We start from the raw sequence: 6,547 nt of genomic DNA, 5'->3' as shown, positions 1-6,547 counted from the left end.
CAGAATTATTATCGATCCAGTAAAATTACAAAACTAGTCAAAAGAACAGTATTGTAACTCGAAAAAGTTTCTCACTTTCAACGAAATCCAAAATTCTTTAATTTGAATTACAGTCCTCTGGCTCTATCGCGTGTCCTGTGGAGCCCGATTCCCACATCCATCGTTTCTCATCGTTGCAGCAAGAGGAGCGACTCGTTACGTAAGGACGAGCCGCGTTCGCAACAGCTACGCGACCTGCTCAACATTTTCCACTCTGTTTCGTTTAAATTGCGCGCGTCGGGGACAACGCAACCCGTCGCATCTTAAACACCGTTACGGGACCCATTGTTACGCCGCTTCAGGAATCCCAGGCCACCTCGTCGCAACTCGATTGCAACCTGTTCCAATTAGCGCTAATCGCGCGCGTTTATCTCGCACTCTTTTAATCCTCGATCAGATTCGAAACAGAAACGGTCGCGAGTCTTTCATTACAGCGTGTTGCTTAGCGAGTCAGCTCGCCAGCCGTTTGTCAACGCGATAAAACCCAGCTGCAACGCGAGGGTGAAAAATCGGCGAACGAGGCGTCCGAACGCGATCGTATTTTAGGGAGGCAGCCAGAGCAATTTATGAACAATTAAAATTCATGGACTTCCTGGAAATCTGTGTCAGGAAGACGCGTCCGCGGCAGCTTCCCGAGAACGTCGTAAGTCAGCCAGTGATACAAAGAGATATCGCAATCCATAAATAATTTTTTCCCATTACTTCGCGGCTCGGTCGTGTTATCGTTCCGTGCGGCTGATTCTATGCATACTTAAGCGTTTTTTATGCAACCGCCCGAGCACGCCTCGGACGCACACAATGCAACGGTTGAACGGCCGCTGGCGACACGCGAGTGCATTCTGCGCGATTGTCAACCGGTGGGAGCCTCGAGATCGAAACTGTGATGGCCGATGAAGGCCGAGAATGAAACTGTTTACGATGGGTGGGAAACAAAAAGGTAGCGTCTTACGAAAAATTATGAGAAAATTGGAGGTGTGAAAGTTCTGACTGCCATGGGGCCGTGAGCAGACAACGCCATAGTGTCAATCATCGGCCAGGCTTCCTGTAGGAAAGCGTCGCAATCTCCCTGAAATGGCTTGATGAAACCGCCGGGCTAGCACTAAAACTTTGAGCTGCCCTAAAACTGGGAAACCAGGAGCTTCCGGCTGGGAACGTTATTAAGGTCCCGGTTTAGCGACCTTAACGTGTTATCGATCAGATGATTGGCCCACTGGGAGGTCCAGCTGAAAGATTGTCCAACAGGATGCATAATTGGCGATGGAAGGTAAAACGATTTTTCAGATTTCCTTGGACTTTCCCAAAATTTTCCGCCTTGACTTGAGACGCTAATTATGGATCAATGTGTAATGCAGTTTGCTGAATCATATTTGCTGGAATATGGAGAATGTCAGAGTGACAAGGAAATGCGCCGCTTTGACGTAAGTGTTTTTAGTATTTTGTGAAGATTCCTATTAACATCGAGAGGAAGTTCTTGCGTATTGAGTAACTTGGTTTTGTATCTCTCAAGCTGAGATAAAAGAATGGGAATAGCTAAGAATTTTAGCTACTGTACTGTGGTCTTTCTGACAATTAGGTTTGGGGTCTCCTAAGTAGGACAGTTAAACCTCAGAAGTAGAGAGTATCTATTCATGTCTCTCAACACCTGCTTGGTTTCAGATTACAGTGGTTTCTCACTGTAGACTCTATATGGTATTACACGTTATAATCTCGTCACTGCCCACACTATTTTCTGCAGTTTCTCACTGACTTTCGTTCCCTTTCACTCTCAGCATGAGATAAACGAATTAAACTCAGACACTAGTCTCTACTTCACTGCAGACATAGCAATGTTGTGTATTGTTGGATTTCTTTATATTCTCGTATTTCTCTCAACACAAAGTACCTCATTTCAAGTAGAACCTATACATGAACACATCATTAACTTCTAAAAACTATATTAAAAGCACTCTGCACGCTGTACCAATCCCTTCTTAATAACGTCGCTACTATATTCACCATATTCTAGAACTATTTCAGAAAATCGATTTCAACTTGTACACACACTCACAGTTCGACAATACTATCTCTCTTCAATTTAGAAACGTACCTGTCCCTGTAAGCTCACCATTGGTAAGCCTCTACTAAGTGAACAATGAATGAAATTAATTATCCATCTACGGTCCTCTAAACACTCCAACGCAAGCCGACAACAATCGCCGTACAATGTGGCCAGTGAAAACGTTATCGTGAGAAAACGGAAGTTCATCCCACCGTTAATAGTTGCAGCGTCGAACGAGGCTCCGACTCGTCGATGGCATCTCTGCCAGAGAAAGTGTTCCTTCTATGGCCAGTTGCCCCGTTACTTCCCAGCACTTTCGCGTTATGTGTCGCGAGCCTCGAGAATACGAAGTCTACAGCAACATTAGCGTGCCGCGATTAAAGACGACAGCGCGTTACACGCGCAAACGCAACGGATGTTATGCAATGGGGAGAGGACCGGTTGTCGTCGTTGGAAGAGGAAGGATTGGACGCGAATTCTTCCTTTCTCTGGCTTGTTCGTAGGCTGCAATCGAATAATATTCATAGCCACGAATCGAACGATCTTTCTTTCTTCTTTTATCACGAGGATTAGGTCCTTAGAAATTCATAGTATAAGGGTTGTATAGTTTTGGTCGTTTTATGATTGACATGTGTTGGATGAAATTGGTCAATGTTAAAAGTTGGAAAGAAGTGGTATAATTCTGTTTTATAAATAAAAATTATTTATGAAACGTATTACATTATATTTAAAAAATATTTGAGTTGAAATAATTCTGTTTGGGTTACAGAATTTTTCAATTGTGTGAAGAAATGTTAGGTACTATTTTCTTTCTGAGAGATATTTTGGCAAATGTTTATTAACAGCCAAGTGGGTTGAACGTTCATAAAGATATTATTAAATCAAGATACGTAAACGATGTTTAGAGATAGTTAATGTACCATTGAAGATTACCTAATCGACATCTCCTGTTAATGGAGTTGTGCATACCAAACGAAGTGTTGTACCTTGATGAATACAAAATAGCAGAAGATTTAGCAAACGTAGGCAGCGCATAAAGATTAATAAGAGTCAAAAGGTCAACAGGATCGATATGGCCATTAAGAATTCCAAAAAGAAAAGTGAAGGAAAGTGAGATAGAGATCTGCGATTTTCTAATATGAGCAAATCGTTAAGTGTGAAAATAAAATTTAATATTCTTGAATTTCAGAGTGGCACGTTTTTACACCGCAAGCAATCAGTATCAGAAGAAAGCGAAGTTCGACATAATCACCCTGCGTTGCATTGAAGAATCAAACTCTAACCATAAGTCACGCGCAGAGAAGCGTGCCACGCGTTCTTGTTTTCGTTCCGTTTGCTCGCGAGTCGGTCGCGGTGCAACAGCTGAATTAGAAAATTGATTTCATCGGTACGCTCTTCAAAATAATTTTCCCTCGTTAGCTCGGCAGCTGGACTCATTAACTCCAGTTAATAAGTCGAATGCAAGTGAAACAGCAGTGCGTCGCAGTAATTGCCACGGCGATAATTATTCGTCCTTTGCCAGCGAAGCCGTCGCGCTCGCGCCCTTTTCTAAAGAATGAATAGGGCTTCAGCTTGTCAGGAAAACGCCCGTGAAAAATTACTGCGTCAGACTTCGCTGCTCGAAACGAGAAAGTGGCATTCGACTAATTGGGAATTTCCTTTTATCGTGTCCTCGACGCAACCGTGAAAATAGTAGTTTAACCCTGTTCGAGGTCTTCAATAGCACGTTATGCGCTTCCTTTAGGCGATGCATACTCATTTCACTTTCAACGCGCGCTCTTCGTATCATTTGAAAAGCAGAACAACATAGAAACAGAGGAAAACTCTCAAATCGGGGTTTTAGGTTTATTAATTGTAACCCATATTCTCTTTATTTTGTTTCATTTTCTTGGCTCTGTTTTACTAATCCTAGAATCTCTTGAAAGATACAGTAAAAGCATTTTGAGAAAAATTTGAGCGTTGATGAAACCATTTAAAGAATAATATATAAATGAAATTATCAGTAAAATAAAAGGATCATGCTTACTAATAGAAAAAATGACCACTGTATTTAAAATTCTTCATGTTTTAAATTTCTACTCTATCATTATACTTCAATTTTAGTTTGCAGAGTGTGCTGATCAATTCGATAAAAGTTCCATTAGCAATATATCTACCTCCAAGTCCCACGCTGGTCCACACGGCACTCAACGTGTTAAGGATTGAATTTAATCTATTCTGACTACATCAACCACTCACATTAACCACTTGTGTCGTAAAGATGTACTGCATGTATAACTTCTCGCTTTCCTGTACCTCAGTTGCTTACAGTCCGTGACACAAAATCTTGTTCTGGTCGAAATTATCCGTTTTATTTTTGTGAACGAAGTACGCTTTGAAGTTACATAGAAAATTGCGTTGCGCTTAACTGCGCGTAAAATAACAGGTGAAGACATTATGCTATAACTGAACTACATTTTGAGAGATTATACATAGAATCGGCTTTATGAACAGGCGTGCAAACGCATTCCCAAGAAAATAGACTACGATCGTATCGTAAGATTATATGCATACGCGCTGATGAATTTCGTTCGCGAAAGATAGGGGCGTATAAACGATAGGAAAGATCGCGGGCAAGATCTGTGCGTGAGTAATAATCGTCTTTAATTACTAACCGCGCTTCCCTCTCCGCATTGGCGGGCGACGAGCCGCAGAAGGCGGTTTCTAGGTTGAACAGAAACCTCTTGGTTTCTGTTGGGATACGACCGGCCCGCATACCAGTCCAGCCATGAAAGAATGGAGAGCAGCCGATGCCACGAAATCTTGTAATCCGTCGCGCGTCCAGTTACAGAGGAGCTTTCTATTCAACGACTTAATCTGTTCTCCCATTCTCAAACAGATATACCGAAGCAGCGGCGAAACACGGTATTCCCTTGGAAGTTGGATGCAATTCAGAGTTTGTCACAGCTTCCATTCAAGGGCTGCGTCGTTGCTGTTTTAAATCGCAACTTTTCTCTGTCTCGAATTAGTCACAGCTTGTTAACGACAGGGTTCAAGGAAAATGAGAATGAGTGTGACACAAAAAAGAAGCGAAACTAGTCTCTTAATTCAGGGACAAAAAGTAGCGAGTTCTGGTTTAGCAATTTTCCTGAGTAGAAATCTAGCGTTTATGTATGATCGTGTTCTTATGCCGGGTTGAAAAATGATGGCCTGCAAAAATGAGCGAGTGAACGTTAAGCTGCTTTGATGATCGAGTGCGTTCGTAGTCGGCAGACAATTAATCAGCAATATTGCAGTAAATTTTTAACAAAATTGTGAGAACAGGTTACGCGAAAACTACGTAAGAATGGAATAAAAATTATCTGAGCTGCTGAGTTAAACAGTGGTTTAATTTGTAACTAGAGATCCAAATTATTCACGTTATTACTCCCCTTCATTTTCAATGCTAAATTCTCGCAACTCTAAAACACTTTTACGAAGGCAGAATGAGGACCATAAAAATTTAATTTTACATTAGCAAAAAATTCCCAGTCGCGCTTGCTCTGCGTGTTATCTTTTTGAATTTCCCGACAGTAAGCCTCCCTTCTGAGCAATTACGGAAATAGTGGAAAAGCCAGCGTTTATGCTTCGAAAATTTTAAAAAAGAGAACGACTGTGCTGTGAGGTCTCGAAACCCTTGCAAAATCTCGAAACAGATTGCCGCGTAAGTATTGAACATCGAAACGAAATCGGTCGAATCGAAGAAACAGGAGAAGAAAGTTCTCATTGAACGTTTCCATAACCAGCGCTGGTAATTCCATAATAACGTTCTTTCCACGGCTCGAAAGACGCCGACACCGCGGCTACGAGCACCGTTCTCATAATTATTCCGTAATTATTACTCGCAACGCAGGCGGGATAGAATTTAATCGCAGGCTACGAGAGAGTGCTTATGACGAGGAAGAAAATATTCTTCGAGAGGACGGCACGTGGAAGCCATTATCTCAGCGTGGTTCCCAGGGGGCCCTAAACAAATGTAACCAGCCATTGTTGCAGAAGACAATGACCAAGTGACGCGTGTAATCGTTTCTGTCTATCTTCGAATCGCACCTGCGACGACCTGCTCGCGTCTCATTGCGGGAGGCCAGCTGCGCCCCTTTCCTTCCATTTCTTGCTGGATACGACGAAAGAACACGTACGCGATGCTTTCTTAATCCCAGGACGCTTGAAAGTCCTCAGTTTCATTAATTTCTTAACTATTATTCGCTGCGTATGAAAGTTTGGGAAACACTGCGATCGAGGCTCGAGTATCTCTGGAATCCTCATTTGGTCCATCGCGGGCTTGGTTCTGTGAAAGTTTTCACGCTGGCGGGAAGGGTTATTGCAAAAACGAAGTTTCCCTCGATTCACGAGAATCCTTCGTTACCTACTTTAAACGCTTTCTATTGTTGGGTTCGTGCATGTGGAATTGCTATTTTATGTAAATGAAGAGATTTGAATGATGGAACTTTT

This window comes from Calliopsis andreniformis, chromosome 9, assembly GCF_051401765.1.
Source record: "Calliopsis andreniformis isolate RMS-2024a chromosome 9, iyCalAndr_principal, whole genome shotgun sequence".
NCBI lineage: Eukaryota > Metazoa > Arthropoda > Insecta > Hymenoptera > Andrenidae > Calliopsis > Calliopsis andreniformis.
Note: the sequence above shows the minus strand (reverse complement) of the source record.